We start from the raw sequence: 20,678 nt of genomic DNA, 5'->3' as shown, positions 1-20,678 counted from the left end.
CCTGAAGTAGTGGCCTGCTGCATCCTGAACTCATGATTAAAGATCTGATACCTCTGCAATTCTGCCAATCTACCTGGACTCTCAATTCTCCATTTGAACTATTTTGGTCCCCAGAACTCTCTTTCCTGACTTACATGTTCTTTCATTTCTTACACAAGTAAGTACAAAGATGGATATAATACATATAGAGTCTCCCTTAATGGAAAAGGAAATGACAACCCACTCCAGTATTCTCGACTGGGAAATCCCATTGACAGAGGAGCCTGGTGGGCTACAGTCCATGGGGTCACAAAAGAGTCAGCCATGACTTAGTGACTAAACAACAATAACAACAAGTCCCCCCTTAAATGCAGTTCCCCTTTCCAAGATTTCAGTTACCAATGGTCAAAGTCCAAAGGAATTAACAGGAAATTCCAAAAATACACAAGTCATAAGTTTTAAGTTGCATGTCCTTTCTGACTAGCAGGATGAAATTTTCGGCCATCCCATAAGGAATTCCCAACAATCAACGAAGTCTGCTCCTGACATCCAGTCACTGACATTGTCAGGATTCAATGATCCAGGATCACCCCAAGCACATGATCCTCCTTCTGACAAATGGTCAGGTCGTGAGAAGCTAACACCAAGTCACAATTCCTACGTCATTCACCTCAATTCACCTAATCATGCTGGCATTTTATTGTCTCACATCATCCTAAGATGAAAAAGGGTGCTCACAATATATCCTGAGAGACACACTGCAGGCACTTAATTTGCAGTTCAGTTCAGTTCAGTTGCTCAGTCGTGTCCGACTCTTTGCGACCCCATGGACTGCATGCCAGGCCTCCCTGTCCATCACCAACTCCCAGAGTTTATTCAAACTCATGTCCACTGAGTCAGTGATACCCATTCAACCATCTCATCCTCTGTTGCCCCCTTCTCGTCCCGCCTTCAATCTTTCCCAGTATCAGCGTCTTTTCCAAACAGTCAGTTCTTCACATCAGGTGGCCAAAGTATTGGGATCTTCAGCTTCAGCATCAGTCCTTCCAATGAATATTCAGGAATGATTTCCTTTAGGATGGACAGGTTGGATCTCTTTGAAGTCCAAGGGACTCTCAAGAGTCTTCTCCAACACCACAGTTCAAAAGCATCAACTTTTTATAGTATATTTTATAACTGTGTGTGTTTGTTAGTTGCTCAATCGTGTCCTACTCTTTGCGAGTCCATGGACTATAGCCCACCAGTCTCCTCTGTCCATGGAATTCTCCAGGCTAAAATACTGGAGCAGGTTGCCATGCCCTTCTCCAGGGGATATGCCAGACCCAGGGATTCAACCCAGGTCTCCTGCGTTGCAGGCAGATTCTTTACGGTTTCAGCTACCCAAGAAGCCCCATTGTTATAACTGGTCTATGTTATTATTGTTGTTAACCTCTTATTGTGACTAATTTATAAATTAAACTTTATCATAAATATGTATGTAGAGAAAGAAAACCATATATGTAGAGTTCAGTACTATCTGTAGTTTCAGGCATCACTGGGGGTTTCTGGAACGTATCTCTCGTGGATAAAGTGAGGAGAGGAGGGGAACTGCTGTAGTTATAAAAACCTGCCAAGAACAAACAATTCCCGAAGATATTTTTATTACACAAAAATATGATCAATACTACTCTGAGGAAAAGTTGAATAAATATACAAGGCTGTACTATAAGAAAATTCCAGGATGCCAATAATTACATACTTTTAGTTAAGATTTGCAATATCACTTAAGCTTCCAACTGTTCAATAACCTGAATAATGGAAAAAAGCAAAAGAAAAAAAAAAAGGAACTACGAAGGAGCCTGAGATTTAGGTCAAAGAATCAGTGACAGTCTTAATAAAAAAAACTACATGTTTTTAACTTCTGCTCCAGTTTCAACTATAAAATTATATTCTCTCCCCATAGTCTTTTTGATTTGTAGACATCTACAAACTCTTGTCAAATTATCTAAAATGCTGAGAGCTAGCTCATTTGTAGTAACTTATTGCCTAGAAAATGTTATTTCAGACAGCTTTTTCTGAATAACTTCAACTACTGACCTCTTTCTGATGTTTAAGTTTTAGTCCCAACTGTCTAACAATTTCTAAAATCTATCCAGTAAATGGGTTTTGTTAGTGTCATATATAAAGATGTTTCACAAATGTAGATGGTCAAAACACCCGTTCCCCAGCATACTGTATTAATAAGTGATTTTTATCTTTTTCTGGCCAATGCTTTCATGAAAAATAAATAACATCTGATAAAGAAGACCTGGGATCCAGTCCTATCCTCCACCACTTATCAGCTAAGTAACCCTGAATGAGCTGCTTAACCTCTCTGAGACTTATGTCCTCACATGTTTTTAAAATATATACACATAAATTTTAAGGGATGATTATAAAAACATTCCTCATGGATTTACTGAAGACAAAGAAAGCCAATGAAAAGAGAGCTTTATACTATTCACAAATGCTAAATACATTTATCACCCATTTCTTTATGGTAAAAGACAGGCAGATATACAAAAAGATATTGTCTATTTAGAGCTCTGAATCCACTGTTCAATTCATAATAAACAAATTTTATATTCTTTCCAGGAATACTACTGAAAGTTCTGTCATTATTACAATATAAAATATATACTCACACAATAATCCTGATGATAAACCTACACCAGGAAAAGCAAAAAGTGAAAAATACGCTTTTTCGAGAACTTCATTCTTCCTCAAGTTCCATTTCTTAATACTAAGACAAGTATCTCCTGCTACTGTCTCATCCCACTGGGCTCCTACAGCAGAAACTGTTCTTAAGCCAAATCTACCTTTTTTTAAAATAAACACAAGCAAAAAAAAAATCTTTTACTATTAAAAAAACTACAATAATATGGAAATGAAAGTACCAAGAATCCCTTTACTGCTCACACTCCTTCCCTTTCCTAAGTTAAACACTGAAAAAAGTTTGTTTAATATCCTTCCAAACCTTCCTGTGTACACTTAGAAATTCACAGGTATACATAAGGGCTTCCCTGAAGGCTCAGCACTAAAGAATCCGCCTGCAATGCAGGAGACCCAGGTTCAATGCTTGGGTCAGGAAGATCCCCTGGAGAGGGCATGGCAACCCATGCCAGTACACTCTTGCCTGGAGCATTGCATGGATAGAGGAGCCTGGTGAACTACAGTCCATAGGGTCGCAGAGAGTCGGACACAACTGAGCAACTTAGGACACACACATGCATGCAGGTAAACACAGTCATATAGTACCTGTTTACACATGAATGCAGGTATAACACAGTCATACAGTACCTGTTATGCTGTAGACTGACACTTAACCTACTTGGCATTCAGTCCTGATCAACATTCCTTTAGTGGCACTTTGACAGTACAAGCAATACTTCCCAGAGGTGAGCCACTGAGATTACTCCACTCACAGCACAGTTTCTTAGAGCTTCAACAAGTATTTACCAAGCGCCTACTTTGTGCCATCTGCAGGGTTTTAAGTTTTGAACAAAACAGGCATGGTGCCTGCCCTCACAGAGCTAAAAGTCTGGCAAGACACAGCATTAAATAATCAGCTGTGCACATAATTTCAAATGGCAGTAAGTGCTAAAATAACATGTTACAGAAGAACACAGCCAGGAGATCTAATTCAGACAGGGGCTCGGGGACTCCTCTGAAACTAAAAAAAGCTGCATGCAAGATAAATCTAAAGCATTACAAAAATCAGATAATCGGTAATGGCAAAGAATGAATCAGAAAAAGGAAGAAGGTGAGCAAAAGCCCCACCTGGAAAAGGGTCTGGGGCCTGCTGGGAACAGAGAGGTCAGTGAAGCTCAGGGAAGGGAACAAGGAGGAAAGCAACACAAGATAAGGCAGAACAGGGGAGAGGAGCCCAACCACATGGCAAATCAATGAGCATTTGGAGATTTTATTCTAAGAGCAAAGGGAAGCTGTTCAATAATTCTGAATGAGTCACAGGATCTATTTTTTATTTTTAACTTAAATTCATTAGAATTACAGAGAAGACCTAGAGCACTTATGAAGAGACTAGTTAGATAAGAGTTGATGCTGACAACGTAGATGGAGGGAAATGGGTAGATGAAATCAAATAGCCTCTGAGAAGAGTTGATGAGACTAAAAAGAGATGAATTTCAAGAGGGAGGGGGCATATGTATACCTATGGCTGATTCATGTTGATGTATCGCAAACCAACACGATATTATAAACCAATTATCCTACAAATAAAAATAATTAAAAAAATGTTTTAATTTCCTTGAAAAAAATAAAAAAGAAGTAAAGTAACCTTGAAGTCCACACTCAAGGTTGGGTTAGGGGTCTGTTTCAGTAGCTCCCTTTACATAGGAACCCTTCTCAATGTCTGGATACTGGCCTCTGGTTTTCTTCACCCTTTCTTCTCTCTGATCTTTCCCTCTCCCAATTTAATCTCCCCATATTGTCCTTCTGCCTCCTTTCCAGCCCTTCTTTTTTCCCTCCATAACCTCCTCCCTTATTTAGATACAATATGAAATGGAAATCATTTTTAAATATCTATTCTACTTAATGAACAGTTCTTAATTTAAAATCTGGAGGATTCAAACATGTTTATACACATTCACCAAAAGACATGTACCAGAATGTCTACATCAGCACTATTCACAAAAGACAAAACTAGGAGCTTCCCTGGTGGCACAGTGGTAAAGAATCCGCCTGCCAATGCAGGAGACACAGGTTCGATTCCTGGTTTGGGAAGATCCCACATGTGGCGGAGCAACTAAGCCTGAGCGCCACAACTACTGAAGCCCACTAGCGCTACAGCCTGTGCTCTACAACAAGAGGGACCAGTGCAAAGAGAAGCCCATACACAGCAACTAGAGAGCACCCCCGGTCACTGTAACTAGAGAAAAGCCCATGTCGCAAGGAAGACCCAGCAGAGCCAAAAATTAAATAATTTTTCTTTTTAAAAGACAGAAACAAGGAGCTACCCAAATATCCTCCAACAGCCAAAGAGATAAACAGATGTGTTCAAATAATGGAATACTCTTTGCTCAGCCAGGAGAATCAATATATCCACCACAATGTAGAATCTTACAAATGTAACATTGAACAAAAGAAACCAGACACAAAATGGTATCTTGTGGAATATAAATCCTACTTGTACCAAAATTTTTTTTTAAAAAAAGCAAAACTAATCTATGCTTTTAGAGGGCAGGATAGTAGTTTTGTGTGTGATGGAGAAGGAAGAGCGCCAGGAGGATGTCTAAGGAGCTGGTAATGTTCCATTTTGGGGGATGCTGATTACACAAATGTGTTCAGTTTGTGAAAATTCACAGTTATATTCACATTTGATTCAGTGTAGTCTTCTGAATGTATTCTATACTTCAATAAAAGTTTTTTAAATCAATGAGCTTAAAACTTTAATGTCCAGGAGAAGTGAGCAGTAGCAACAACTAGCCACTTTTTTGACCCATGATGCCCTCATGGATCATTAGAACCTCAAGATCCTAATGACTTACTTTGTTTACCCCAGGAGACAACTGTGATGTGGTTCTGAACCTGGAACCATGAAATCCACTCTCAGATTCCCAGCTTTATACTTAATGCTCCTCTACTGGGCTGGGTCCTATTCTAGGCACTGAGGACACAGCTGTGATGCCAGATGAGAAGCCTGCCTTCTCTGAGGCAACAAATACATGTGTGTATATACATTTATTTCAAGTTTATGTGTGTCTGAGTGTGTGTATGTGTGTGTGTATGTATATACATGCTTGAAATTAGCAAAAAGGCAGATCCTGTAATGGAGAAAATGAGGCGAGACCTGCTTTTGATGGTATCATCTAGCTAGATGATCCTGAACAAGTCACTTAACTTACTTGAATCTCTCAATTACCTCACTTGCCTTAAGAGATTATTGTAAGGATCAAATGTGATAATATCTTTCAAAGCACTTGTAATGATAGCATTATTAATGATAACAGCTCTTATCATATTACTGTCCTTACTGCTCAATAGAAGAGGGCTTCCCTGGTGGCTCAGATGGTAAAGAATCTGCCTGTAATGCAGGAGCCCTAGGTTTGATCCCTGGGTGAGGAAGATCCCCTGGAGAAGGGAATGGCTACCCACTCTAGTATTCTTGCCTGGAGAATCCCATGGACAGAAGAGCCTAGTGGGCTATAGTCTATGAGGTGGCAGAGTCAGACTGAGACTAACACTTTGGGGCTTCCTAGGTGGCGCTAGTGGCAAAGACTCGCCTCAGCGGCAAAGACTCATCTCGTCAGGAGACACCAGAGACAAGGGTTCAATTCCTGGGTTGGGGAGAGATCCCCTGGAGAAGGAAACGGCAATCCATTCCAGTATTCTTGCCTGAGAAAATCCATGGACAGAGGAGCCTGGTGGGCTATAGTGCATAGGGTCACACAGAGTAAGACACATAGCTGAAGGGACTTAGCATGTACATGCTCAATATAAAGTTGCTTGAGTTAACCAATCCCAGCCTGGTCTACACTAATACAGTAATAATAACAAGGAACAGTATTTTCTAGGTCACTAATTCTCAATTAAAGGGCTTCTATTCTAGCTAGAAGCAAGTGTATTGATAACAGGCTCTCCACTCCCTCTAAAGAAGCGCTGACACAAAGGCCTGACTCAATTTCAGCACAGCCCTCTCTAGCCTTTAAAGAGAAGCAAGCACAGACAGACAGAGCTAAGAAAGGAGAAGGCGAGACAAGTGACATCACCTCAGAGTTCAAATTAACCAACCAAAGAAAATATATGCAGTACCTTCATTTATCACCTGGTACGTTCTTGGTACCACAATGAATCAAGGTCCATACTAAAGATATGGTGGCATAACTAAAATCAAACAAAAACAACAAATTCAGGGGAAAGCAAAAGGGCTGTAAAATCAGAGACTTAGTGTCAAATCCTGGTTCTACCATGTAACAGCTTGAGACCCTTACCTTGACCTCTCAGGACTGCTTCCTCACCTGTAACAAGAGGATGCTAATATCTACACCTTATGCAGTGATGTGATGTGCAGGAGATTATATACCTAACTTGCCTACCCAAGATTATTGTTACTATTATTGCTACTATTGTTGCTACTATTGTTGTGACTATTTTATAGACAGAAGTCCACTAAAAGCCACTCATATGCAGCCCAAATTGTCAACACATTCATCCCCTCTATTTTTCCTGACTGTATCCCTCAGTCCTACACAGAACAGTATGTTCTCAGCCACATTTACACCATAAAGCTAAAAATACAGTGTGGACACAAACCTATGTGCTTGCACAGACTGAAAGGTAAAAAAAGCCTCTTTGAGTTTTAAGAACCTCAACTGTTTGTAAAACTATGAAGGTGTTCCCCTTGCTATTATTCTGGCTAATAATAAATCAGGGCAGCCTCTTTTACAGAAGCTAGTTTCATAATAATTTACAGTTCAAAAATAAGTTCACAACTTCAGTACTGTTGTAGCTTTCCTCACAGTATTTAATTTAGTTTGCCTTCTCGGCCAAAGACTTAAATCAAAGCATAAATTGAAGGGGAAAAAAAATGGTGAAAGACTGATAGCCTTTTCTCTAAGGTCAGGAACAAGACAAGGATGCCTGCTTTCACCACTTCTATTCAAAATAGTACTGAAAGTCCTAACTAGAGAAGTTAGGCAAGAAAGAGAAATAAAAGGCATCCATACTGAAAAAGAAGCAAACTACCTCTGTTTGCACATGACAAGGTCATACATTTAGAAAACCCTAAAGATTCCACCAGGAAAAAAGCTGTTAGAACTAATAAATAAATTCATCAAAGTTGCAGAATACATAAGTAACACACAAAATTCAGTTACAGCTCCATATATTAACAATAAATAATCTGGAAAGGAAATTACAAAAACAAACCCATTTATAATAGTATCAAAAGAATAAAATACCTAAGAATAAACTTAACCAAGGTGCAAAAGACTTGAATACTCAAAACTAAAAAAACATTTCTGAAAGAGATTAAAGGCACAGATAAATGAAAAGACATTCTATGTTCACTGAAGACTTACTATTGTTAAAATATTGATATTATCCAAAGTAATCTATACATTCAACACAATCTCTATCAAAATCTCAATGACATTTTTTGCAGAAACAGAAAATGCTATCCTAAAACTCAAATGGGAACTCAAGGGATTCACAAATACCCAACACAATCCTGAAAAAGGAGAACAAAGTTGAAGGTCTCATACTTTCCAACTTCAAAACTTAATACAGATTGAATTAAGCCAGAAAAAAAAAAAAAAAAACCTTAATACAAAGCTATAGGACTCAAGAGTGTGGTACTGGCATAAAGACAGACATACAGACCAACTAAACAGAACAGAGAGCCCAGAAATAATCCCTTGAATATATAATCAAATGATTTTCAACAATAGTACCAAAAGCATTTAATAGGGAAAAGATTGTCTTTTCAACAAACAGTGTTGGGAAAACTGGATATGCATGGGCAAAGAAAAACATAAGTTGAACCCTAATCTTACGCCATACCCTAAAATATTTAATTCAAAACTCAAAATGGATCAAAGACCTAATTACAAGAGCTAAGATGATAAAGCTCTTAGAAGAAAACACAGGGGTAACACTTCATGACACTGGATTCTGCAATAACTTCTTGGTTTAAAAGAGAAAAAAAAAATTCTTGGATACAACACCAAAAGAACACGCAACAAAAGAAAAAACAGATAAGCTCAACTTCAACAAAAGTAAAAACTTCATGCGTCAAAGGATACTGTCAACTGAGTGAAAAGGCAACCCCTGGAGTGGGAGAAGATATTCACAAATCAAATATCTGATAAGGAATTTGATATCTAGAATACATAAAAAACTCCTAGACAACATCAATGAAAAAATGTAAATAGGCAAAGGACTTGAACAGACATGTCTCCAAAGAAGATATATAAAATAGCCAATAAGCATATGAAAAGATACTCAACATCACTGAGGAGATGCAAATCAAAACCATAATGAGATACCACTTCATATACATTTGGAAATTATTTAAAAATTTTTTTTTTCTAAAAACCAACAAGTGTTGGTGAGGGTGTGGAAAAACTGGAATCCTGTGCATTAGGGGCAATGCAGAAGGCAGCAGCCACTGTGGGAACAGTCAGGTGGCGCTAGTGGTAAAGAGTCACCTGCCAAGCAGGAGACACAAGAGACACCAGTGTGATCCCTTGGCTAGAAGGTCCTCTGGAGGAGGAAATGGTGTCCCATTCCACTATTCTTGCTTGGAAAATTCCATGGATAGAGGAGCCTGGAAGGTTACAGTCCACGGGGTCGCAAAGAGTCAGACACCACTGAGTGACTGAACATAAAGCACACTATGGAAACCAGTATGGTGATAACATAAAATTATCGTATAATCCAGAACTTCCACTTCTGGGTATATTCCCAAACTGAAAATAGGGACTCAAACAGATGTTTGTACTCCCATGTTTATAGCAGCATTACTCACAATAGCCAAAAGGTAGAAGCAACCTAAATGTCCATCTATGAAAGAGTGGATAAACAAAATGTGGCATATACATGCAATGAAATATATTCAGCCTTAAAAATGAAGAAAATCTTGGGAATTCCCTGGTAAGAACTCCGCACTCTCACTGCTAAGGGCCCAGGTTCTATCCCTAACCAGAGAACTAAGATCCTATAAGAACTAAGATCCTCAAGATGAAGCCAAAAAAAAGAAAAATTTGACACATGCTATGGGTAAAACTTGAAGATATTATGCTAAGTGAGATAAGCCAGATACAAAAAGACAGATTCTTCCTGAGTTCACTTACATGAGGTACCTCAAGTGGTAAGATTCAAAGACAAAAAATAAAATGGTGACTGCCAAGGCCGAGGGAAGGGCGGAATGGGCAGCTCTTGTTTAATGTAAAAGTATGTAATGACACTGAACTGTACACTTAAAAATGGTGAAAATGGTAAATGTATGTTATGTATATTTCACCACATTAAAAACAAAGTATGTGCTAAGTCCCAAATTGAACCTACATGTTCATACTTTACTGAAACACAAAAATTTTTAAATAATCCTTTTTAACTGAAGAAGTGTTAGCAGGCTACAAATGTGTCTACAGATGAAACAAGCAATTTTTCTGAGGACAGTATATCTACTTAATGGTAGAACATCAAAATGTTTCCCAAAACTTCTACTTGATTCAAGATCTCTTATCAATAAGTTGGCAAGAGCCAAGTTTGAGATAAAAAACCTTTTCAGAAAACAAAAGGGATACGTTTTTCAAAAAGTCAAGAGAAGCAAGGTCAATGGGAAAAACAACTTTCATAACATGCCATTAGAAAGATAACTAAATGACTCAGGAAATGTGGCCCTGGAAAGGAAAATTACAAAATTATTTCTCAAGACCATGGCATCAAAAAGCAAGATAATTCAAACAACATGGTAGCTTAAAAAGGGGGCTGTGTTACTTGGACATAAGGGGTCCTTTAACATGTAAGTGATGGCACAGGAACACTTAATTGGAGCCCTAAAACAAACTGACGTGCCTATTAGCATGTATTGAAAGAGCCTCACTTTAATCAAGCAATTTACAAATTTTTCATTTTAATTAAACAAAAACTAGTCAAAAAATACTACCTTAAAATTGCACATAACACAGAGGACAAAAATAAGGGTAGGAGTGATTTTTTTGTTCCCTTGAACAATACAAAGTAGAGCCAGGAACTGACTAAATGAATCTTCTGTTCTTTCCTTCGCACATTAAATTGGCTACTTCCCTCTACTTATTCCCCTTACCCAAAAGAAGCCACCCTGAAACGAAGTCACTATAACGCACAAAAAGCCCAAGACTAACAATCATCTAAAACTCCAGACTCAGATTTATCCTAGCACTCACCACCCCAGACTCTGTGGGAAGACTGTGGAATCCTAGCAAAAGTTCCCAAGGCTAGTGATGGCAGAGTTCACTGGGTCAAAGACAGTATCACCACTCTGACTTTTTCCCCAAAAATCCTAAGTACAAAATATAAAATAAATGACAGCTCTTTGAAACATTAAAAAGACCCATTAACTGTTTCATTGACATTATTTGTATTACTGTAGTATACTATTATCGGAGAAGGCAATAGCACCCCACTCCAGTACTCTTGCCTGGAAAATCCCATGGATGGAGGAGCCTGGTGGGCTGCAGTCCATGGGGTCGCTAAGAGTCGGACACGACTGAGCGACTTCACTTTCACTTTTCACTTTCATGCATTGGAGAAGGAAATGGCAACCCACTCCAGTATTCTTGCCTGGAGAATCCCAGGGACGGGGGAGCCTGGTGGGCTGCCGTCTACAGGGTCGCACAGAGTCAGACACGACTGAAGTGACTTAGCAGCAACAGCAGCAGCAGTATACTATTATGATCAGAAGCAGGCTGCTCAGGACAAAGATCTTAGACAAGTACAGAGTATGGGGCTGGGGCAGAGGAGGATGTGCTTCTAATGGTTAAAACAGCTCAAGGACTAATTCCTAGAGGATGACCTGAACATGGTGACAGCACTCAAAACATCAACACCATGCACCGTTCACTAGGTTTCTAGATGCTTCGGTACCTAGATAAGCACCCTGCTGCTGCTGCTGCTAAGTCACTTCAGTCGTGTCTGACTCTGTGCGACCACATGGACCTCAGCCCACTAGGCCTCTCCGTCCATGGGATTCTCCAGGCAAGAACACTGGAGTGGGTTGCCATTTCCTTCTCTAACGCATGAAAGTGGAAAGTGAAAGTGAAGTCGCTCAGTCGTGTCCGACCGTTAGCGACCCCATGGATGGCAGCCTACCAGGCTCCTCCATCCATGGGATTCTCCAGGCAACAGTACTGGAGTGGGTTGCCATTGCCCTCTCCCGATAAGCACCCTGAACCGTGGCCAAAGATCTGCTCTGTAATATCCTCACCACCATCCACCCACTCCCCACACTAACTCTCCACCCTCCAACAGAGCTCCCTAATCTAGCCTGCACACATCTTAACAGGCCTTGCTAGGCAGGCTTATTAACCCTCTGCTAAAAACTGTTGCTGTCTCTGCTCAGACAAGTAATATTCAGTCTCTAACAGCTGTTTAAAACTGTTAGGCTCCATCTGCTTAAAAAAAAAAAAAAAAAAGTTTGTATCTTCACACCCATCCATTCTTCAACATAATCAAATATTCCAAATGAATATATCCCCCTGCTGGGTCTCAGTTAGCCACACTTTTTCCTCCCTCCATAGAACTCCAAAAAGCAATGAACAAGATAGAAAGTTACAGAAAGTTACCCTAGAAACAAAAGTCTCTGGCTTTCCTGTGCTTTTCTGCTCTATGATTTCTGATCTCTGTTATACATGTGTGAGTTCTTAGCTTGCTCAAATCACCTGGGTTTTATTATCCTCCTTTATACCACTCACATGGACACTCACTCTTCACAGAATCCCTGATTCTGGAATGCCAGTGTGACTCTACCAACTACCAAACAACAATAATACAGTGAAATAATAAATATATATAATATATAAACTATGAAAAATATATTTATACTATATGTAACATAACAATAGTAATACAATAGTTGCTACCATTTACTGAGCACTATGACCAAGTTACTCTAAGTGCTTTACATAAGTTATCTCATTTCATCTCTATAATTATTTTATCTTTATGAGTAGTCTTTATTTCACGTATTTGTTAAAATACCATTAGGTCATTCCACAGGACAGGAGCAAAGATAATTCCCTACAGAAACTTAGAAACCATGTACAGAACTTTACAGAAAACAACACTGTAGCTGAAACCTGACTGCTGACCAGAGAATGGTATTCTGAGTAGACTCTGTGGAGAAAGCAAATCAGGCAGAGGAGGAAAGGTGCCCCTCTGGGCAAGTTCTTGTGACACTCATAGACTGGAGGCTCTGTTTCTAGAAGGTTCGAGTACAGCACAGAGGTTCTATGTGCTTTTTTGGCTACACCCCAAGCTGAGGTACCATTAGATCAATGTCACTCAAACTCCTGGAGAGCCACATTCCCACAGCAAAAAGTCCCAAACTAAGTTCTTTCGAAAAGCATTCCTATCAGTGATGAGGCAGTAGATGCCCTCAAGCCAATCATCCATGTAATCTGGCATTTCAGGAGCTTCATTTGCCCAGCCAAAAATGTTCACATCAGCCCCACTGGAAGCCATAGCAGCACCTTGGGCTCCACAAGCCTTCTCATAACTACCTAATAAGATAATTATTAACATCATCCCTGTGTAAGAAAAAGCACGGAAAGGGTATGTAAGTTGCCAAAGGTCATAAGCTACTAAGCAGTAAAGTCAGGATTCAAACTCAGACCTCACCAGCTGAAAAACCTGCATACTCACCACTATATGATGCTGCTACCCAACACCTCTAAAGATGGCTCAGAGGGTTCCAGTCCCATCACCCTGACTTCTGGCTTGTGCCCACCCAGCCCCACTCCCCAGCCATGCTTCAGCTCTTCCAGTCACGGTTATGTTTTTGTTTTTTTTTTCACTAGGCAGGGATAATCAAAAGTTTAATTATGAACATATTAAGGAATAAAAAATAAAGATCACCAAGAGACCTTGGTGAATCAAGCAATTTGAAAATTAGATTTTTAGGGTGTTTCCAGGAAGTTCCATGCTATTCAATTTTATTGGAAATACAATTTGCAAAGTTTTTTTCCCCTTTCTGTGGATTGTCTTTTCAGTCTCTTGATAATTTCTTTGATACAAAAACATTCTGAATTTTGACAAAATTTATTTATCTATTTTTCTGCCTGTGCTTGTTATGAAACATCAAATCTAATATCCTGAAGCCTTCCCTCTAGTTTTTCTCCCAGGAGTTTCATATTTGTGTCTTGTATACTTAGGTCTTTGATGCATTTTGGTGTGTGTGTGTGTGTGGTTTTGTGTGTGATATAAGTTAATGGGTAACTTCTTTATTTTGAATATAGATGTGAAGTTTATTCAGCACTGTTTGTTAAAAAGACTGACTTTCCCTCATAAACAAAAAACTAATCAAAGTGATCTACACCTTCAGTTGAACTTTATATATGCCAACATTATTGGAGGAAGGGGAAGTAGAAAAACTAACCCTAAAATGCATCTGGAATTACAAAGGACCCTGACTGGACAAAACAACTTGAAAACGAAGAAATAAATCTTGGAAAATAGAAAGTAAAGAAAAAACAGAGAACAGAATTTGGTTTCTCACAATTTGAGCTGTCATAATTAACTACAAAGCTACTATAATCAAAACTGTGGGTAATGGCATAAAGACAGATATAAAGACTAATGAAATAGAACTCATACAGAAATAAACACAAACATAATATATGATAATTGACAAAGTTGCAAAGACTGTTCACGGTTATGTTTCCTTTCTCCAAATTCTCCCTAAGTATTCTTCAGTATTCTGATAATAGATTTCTGAATTATTAAATTTTTCAAACATCTCCTGATTTCACTTTAACTTCTGTACTAGCTTTCATATATGCCAAAAAACCACTAAGAATTTCTATCTGATAGCACAACAAAGAATAAACAACCTAGGAATAAGTTAACAGTAAATGTGCAGGAACAAAATGAAGAAAACACAAACTTTTATTCACAGATACAAAAACAGATGTGAAGAAGAGAAATTGACCATATTCCTGAAGAGGTATACTCAATAATATGTAGCAGGAATAGTCAATATTGTAAAACTACAATCTAAGGGGCCAGCTCCCAACCTTGGGTGGGAACGAATAGTCACCTTCCCTGAAGCAGGTTCAGGAACTGAGGACAAGAGACCAAATGTTATCCCATTGCTCTTATCATTCAGGAAATTCCAAGGAATTGGGGAGCTATGAGCCTCAAACTGTGGATGAAGACCAAATATATAGGAGATAAATATAAACCACAATACCACACTTCCTGATAACACTGCAGTGAGGCTCAGTAGTTGACAAGCCCACCTACGCTCAAAGAGCTTCAGTTTCACATTTCAGAACCTCACACTCTTTAATAGACATGGACAGCCAAGAATCATCAGTTTAAGGAAAGCTACCAAGATGAAAGAGAAAATAGGGATACTACAAGGTAAAGAAGAAGTGTTTTTTAAACACTTAGTCAATTATACCTCAACTGAAAAAAAAAAAAAAACTACAATTACTATCCCTGCAGAAAAGCGAATACTCCATCCATAAAATTACAATATGTGTTAGGAGTCCCCAAGATCAAGCCTCCCAAATTTCACAGGGAATATAACTTGCAACCTACACTTTTGTACTTGTCCAAATTATCAACCAAGTTTAATGTAGAATAAAGACACTTCTAGACTTCCAAGAACTCAAAAAGGAACCTCCTCTTCTCTCTTTCTTAGGATGCTACTGGAGTACTTGCTCCAACAAAGCTAGAAGGTAAAACAAGCAAGTAAGATATGAGATTCAACACAGGAAAGAGGTAAAGGGAATGATACATGATACAATGAGAGCTGCCTGGCAGACCTAGACCACAATCAATCCAGATTAAAGCAGTTCCTCCATCCATCTTCTCACCTTCCCATGTCAGCAGATGACATGACCATCTACCCTACCCACTTAAGCTAACAAAGAAGTCATTCCTGACCCTCTCAAAACCCAAATTCAACATATTCTTGATTTTACCTTCTAAATAACTTATAAATACATTCACTTCTTTCCATCTCCACTGGCACCACCATATTCCAAGACTCTATTATCTCTCACCTGGTCTATTGTAATGGACAGCTAACTACTCTACCTTATCCTGCACAAACCATTTTCCATGTAACAACCAGTAATATTTTTAATATAAATAAGATCATGTCACTCTGCTTAAAATCATTCAATAGCTTCTCATTCCACCCAGAATAAAATCCAAGTTCCCAAATTTAGCCCACCAGACTCTGCATAATCTAGCCCCTGACTATCTTTAGAATCTCACCTTATATCCCTCTCCCACTCCCTCCCTACAGTCCAACCACAGTGGCCTTGCAGATCCTTGATCATGGAAGCTTTCTCCTGTCTTTGAACATGATATTCCCTTTTTACAACAACTTCCCCAGGTCTTCACATTGAATTATTCTCATCTTTCATGATTCACCTTAAATGTCATTTCCTCAGAGAGAGCTTTCCTGATAGTCAATTCTCAATTAGCCCCTCACCAAGTCAGTTTCCTTTCATTTCCTTTCTCAGTGAGTCAAAAAGAAGGAGTTTTGTTCAGTGAATTACGGTATATCCTTAAAGAACAGTGTGAAAGTGAAAAGTGAAAGTGCAAGTCACTCAGTCATGTCTGACTCTTTGAGACCCCGTGAACTGTAGCCTGTCAGGCTCCTCTGTTCATGGAATTCTCCAAACCAGAATACTGGAGTGGATTGCCGTCTTCTTCTCCAGGGGATCTTCCTGACCCAGGGGTTGAACCCAGGTCTTCCACACTGCAGGCAGATTCTTTACATATGCAACCATTTCAGTGAAGGACTTCCCTGGAGTTCCAGAGGTTAGGACTCAGTACTTCCACGGTCATGGGCCTGGGTTCAATCACTGATCGGGATACTAAGATCCTGCAAACCGCATGGCGTGGCCAAAAAACAAACAAACAAACAAAATAAATGAGGTTATAAAAAAGAGTATTTAGGATATATGGTTAAGCAAGACAAGTTTTAAGAATTAGAACAAGATGGATGAGGAGAAATTTTCCTACCAGCTATCACAACATACACTATAAAGTTGTAATGGTTAATATAGCACAAACTAGCACAAGGACAAGGAGGCTGACTGGTCAGGACAGGAAGCCTGGAAATAGATCCATGTGCAATGTAAACTTGACATAATAAGAGACACAGCATTACAGAGCCACAAGCAAAGGATGAGCTTTTCAATAAATGATGCTGAGACAACCAATTATCCACTGGTGGAAAAAACTATACTCCTATCTTACAACGTATTTTATAGAAAAATAGATGCCTATTTAAAGATCCAAAAAGGAAAACTTTAAATTTCTGAGAGAAAGACATGTAACTTTTGAGTAGGACAGAATTTCCTGAAATGGTTCTTTTCTCTCTCTTACAAATACACACACACACACACACACACAAGAGAACAAATCTAAAAAGGAAAATGTTGATGAATGACTTCATTAAATTAAAACTGTTAGATATCAGTAGTACCAAATTAAGAACATAAACCACAAACTAAATGGAGATTGTAATATATGTAGCTGCTGAAAGATTAGTATCCAAACTACATAAACAACATTTTAAGATCTCTCTCTCTCTCTCTCTCTCTCTCTCTATATATATATATATATATATATATATATACACACACATACACACATACACACATATAAACAATCCACTTAAAAGATGGGCAAGTCAAAGTCGCTCAGTCGTGTCTTACTTTTTGTGACCCCACGGACTGCAGCCTGTCAGGCTCTTCTGTCCATGTAATTCTCCAGGTCAGAATACTGGAGTGGGTAACCATTCCCTTCTCCAGGGGATCTTCCCAACCCAGGGATCAAATCCAGGTCTCCCACATTGCAGGCAGATTCTTTATCATGTGAGCCACCAGGGAAGCCCAAAAGATGAGCAAAGGTATTCCCAAAGAAGAAATCAATGAAAAGATTCTTCACTACACTAGTAATCAGGGAAACACAAATTAAAAGCATAATGAGATACCACTTCACATCCATCAGCTTCACAAAAAATTAAGTCTGACAACACAGAGTATTGTGAAAGCTATAGAAAAATGAGAACTCTCATTCATTTTTGGTAGAAGGAAATTGATACAATCCAGCAATATCCAATGGAATAAAATACCAAATACCCTAAAAGCTGGCAATTCCATTTCTATGAATATACCCTAAAGGGGTAGTTTTCAAACTTTTTTGATCATCACATACATTTTATACTGTGACCCAGTTCAAGCATACAACTCAAAGGAAAATTCACAAAATGGTGCTTATTCTTATTAAGTGTGACACATTCTGATAGTTCCATTCTCTTCTCATTCAGTTGTTAAATGTTGGGGTGACTCATTCCACTGATTCTACAACCAAAAATGGGTAACCATACCCAATTCAAAAACCTTTGCCCCAGAAAATAATCTCAAAATATCTTCTTGAGCAAAGGTGGGACAATGTTCATCATGGCTTGCTTTGTCAAAAGAAACTCAAAATAACATACAAGTCAGTCAGCATGAGAGTGAATTAAAAAATTGGAGACATATTCAGACAATGGAATATGATACAGCAGTGCAATGAAAGAACGAGAACTGTTAAATGTAATTATCAATAAATCTGATGAATTTAACACTAAGCAAAATGAGCAAGTTGCAGAAGAATACATCCAGTATGGTATCCTTTGCATAAACTTTTTAAACATATAAAACAATACTACATATTATTTAGAGATACATTTATACATAATGAATAAAGTATAAAAATATGCACAGGGAAAAAGGAAGAAGATCACAGAAGAGTATGAAAAGCAAGTAAAATGGAAAAACCAAGTGAACAGCTAGATAGTTAAATTGTTAACTAAGTTGCTCATCTTCAAAATTAAACTACTGCCTCTCAGGGAAGCTTCCCTGGTGGCTCAGATGGTAAAGAATCTGCCTGCAGTGTGGGAGAACTAGGTTCGATCCCTGGGTTGGCAAGATCCCCTGGAGGAGGGAATGGCTACCCACTTCAGTATTCTTGCCTGGAGAACTCCATGGACAGAGGAACCTGGAGGTCACAGAGTTAGACACAACTGAGCGACTCGGAGAAGGCAATGGCAACCCATTCCAGTACTCTTGCCTGGAAAATCCCATGGGTGGAAGAGCCTGATAGGCTGCAGTCCATAGGGTTGCTAAGAGTCGGACACAACTGAGCAACTCCACTTTCACTTTTCACTTTCATGCACTGGAGAAAGAAATGGCAACCCACTCCAGTGCCCTTGCCTGGAGAATCCCAGGGACGGGGGAGCCTGGTGGGCTGCCGTCTATGGGGTTGCACAGAGTCGGACACGACTGAAGCGCCTTAGCAGCAACAGCAGCAGAGCAACTAACACTTTCTCGGGGCAGCAACTCCCTTCTAGACATGAGGCTAAAGAAGCTCAGCCTGCCAGCTAGAGAGTAAAGCAGCCAATCTGAGATCAGTCTTCAAAGCCGACAACACTCATCTTTCAAAACTGTTCCATTTAGTAATCAACTACCCTGAGTATCTATTTTTAACTAAGTAATGAAATTCAGAACATGGACCCAAAAAATGCAACAGGTAATTGTGGGTGGATGAGATGTCATAGCAGATGCCCCAAACACAGCCATGTGCCAGTAAGGTTGAGTCACTGTGATGTGCTGAAAAAAGATATTAAGGCTCAGCTGTCACAGGTTGCAGTGAGCCCTCCCCTGCTTTCCTCTCAGGCATCATTCCAGAATGTGGAACACTTAGACATCTTTGAGATTAGCAAATCACTAAAAAAAGACAAAATATAGCGTTTTACAAATAACACATGCTTGTGATCAAATTAATATAGGGCAGAGAGCTAATAAACGTTCAGTAGGCTCAAGGAATAATTCCCTAACATTAAAAATTCAGCCCCTCCAGGTCTCAATATAAATTCCACCTAGAAAAGTAAACCCGGTACTGTAACACACTTGACCATAATCTCTAAAACCAACTCATTTGTCAGGGAATGTCATTTAAAAGGATTATGCATAACAGAATTTAAGTGAGCAACTCTCAGACCAACAAACATGTTCTGAACCACATGTCCAAACTACTCTGATCCCCAAACAGAGCAACTGCTCTGGGAAAACAGTTAATGCATTCATTCATTCAACCTTTACTTACTACATTAGAAAGACACCATGGTAGAACTTACAGAGGCATTCTGTTCAGTTCAGTTCAGTCGCTCAATCGTGTCCGACTCTTTGCGACCCCATGAACCATAGCATGCCAGGCCTCCCTGTCCATCACCAACTCCCTGAGTCTACCCAAACCCATGTCCATTGAGTCAGTGATGCCATCCAACCATCTCATCCTCTGTCGTCCCCCTCTCCTCCTGCCCTCAATCTTTCCCAACATCAGGCTCTTTTCAAATGAGTCAGCTCTTCGCATCAGGTGGCCAAAGTATTGGAGTTCCAGCTTCAACATCAATCCTTCCAATGAACACCCAGGACTGATCTCCTTTAGGATGGACTGGTTGGATCTCCTTGCAATCCAAGGGACTCTCAAGAGTCTTCTCCAAAAAAAAAAAAAAAAGAGTCTTCTCCAACACCATAGTTCAAAAACATCCATTCTTCTGCGCTCAGCTTTCTTTATAGTCCAACTCTCACATCCATACATGACTACTGGAAAAACTATAGCCTTGACTAGACAGACCTTTGTTGACAAAGCAATGTCTCTGCTTTTGAATATGCTATCTAGGTTGGTCATAACTTTCCTTCCAAGGAGTAAGTGTCTTTTAATTTCATGGTTGCAATCACCATCTGCAGTGATTTTGGAGCCCAAAAAAATAAAGTCAGCCACTGTTTCCACTGTTTCCCCATCTATTTGCCATGAAGTGATGGGACCGGATGCCATGATCTTCGTTTTCTGAATGTTGAACTTTAAGCCAACTTTTTCACTCTCCACTTTCACTTTCATCAAGAGGCTTTTTAGTTCCTCTTCACTTTCTGCCATAATGGTGGTGTCAT

At 39.2% G+C, this 20,678-nt stretch overlaps 1 protein-coding gene and 1 pseudogene across 4 annotated transcripts in view; both read right to left on the bottom strand.

Moving 5' to 3' along the window:
• BRE (brain and reproductive organ-expressed (TNFRSF1A modulator)) overlaps positions 1 to 20,678 on the bottom strand; it is a 474,306-nt gene that overhangs the window by 396,310 nt on the left and 57,318 nt on the right. The window lies entirely within an intron of this gene.
• On the bottom strand, positions 12,594 to 16,322 carry LOC104989096 (annotated as a pseudogene).

The sequence above is a fragment of the Bison bison genome, unplaced genomic scaffold (assembly GCF_000754665.1).
Source record: "Bison bison bison isolate TAMUID 2011002044 unplaced genomic scaffold, Bison_UMD1.0 scf7180017864145, whole genome shotgun sequence".
Taxonomy (NCBI): Eukaryota; Metazoa; Chordata; class Mammalia; order Artiodactyla; family Bovidae; genus Bison; species Bison bison.
The sequence above is the reverse complement of the archived record's forward strand: the minus strand, read 5'-3'. Positions and strand labels throughout refer to the sequence as shown.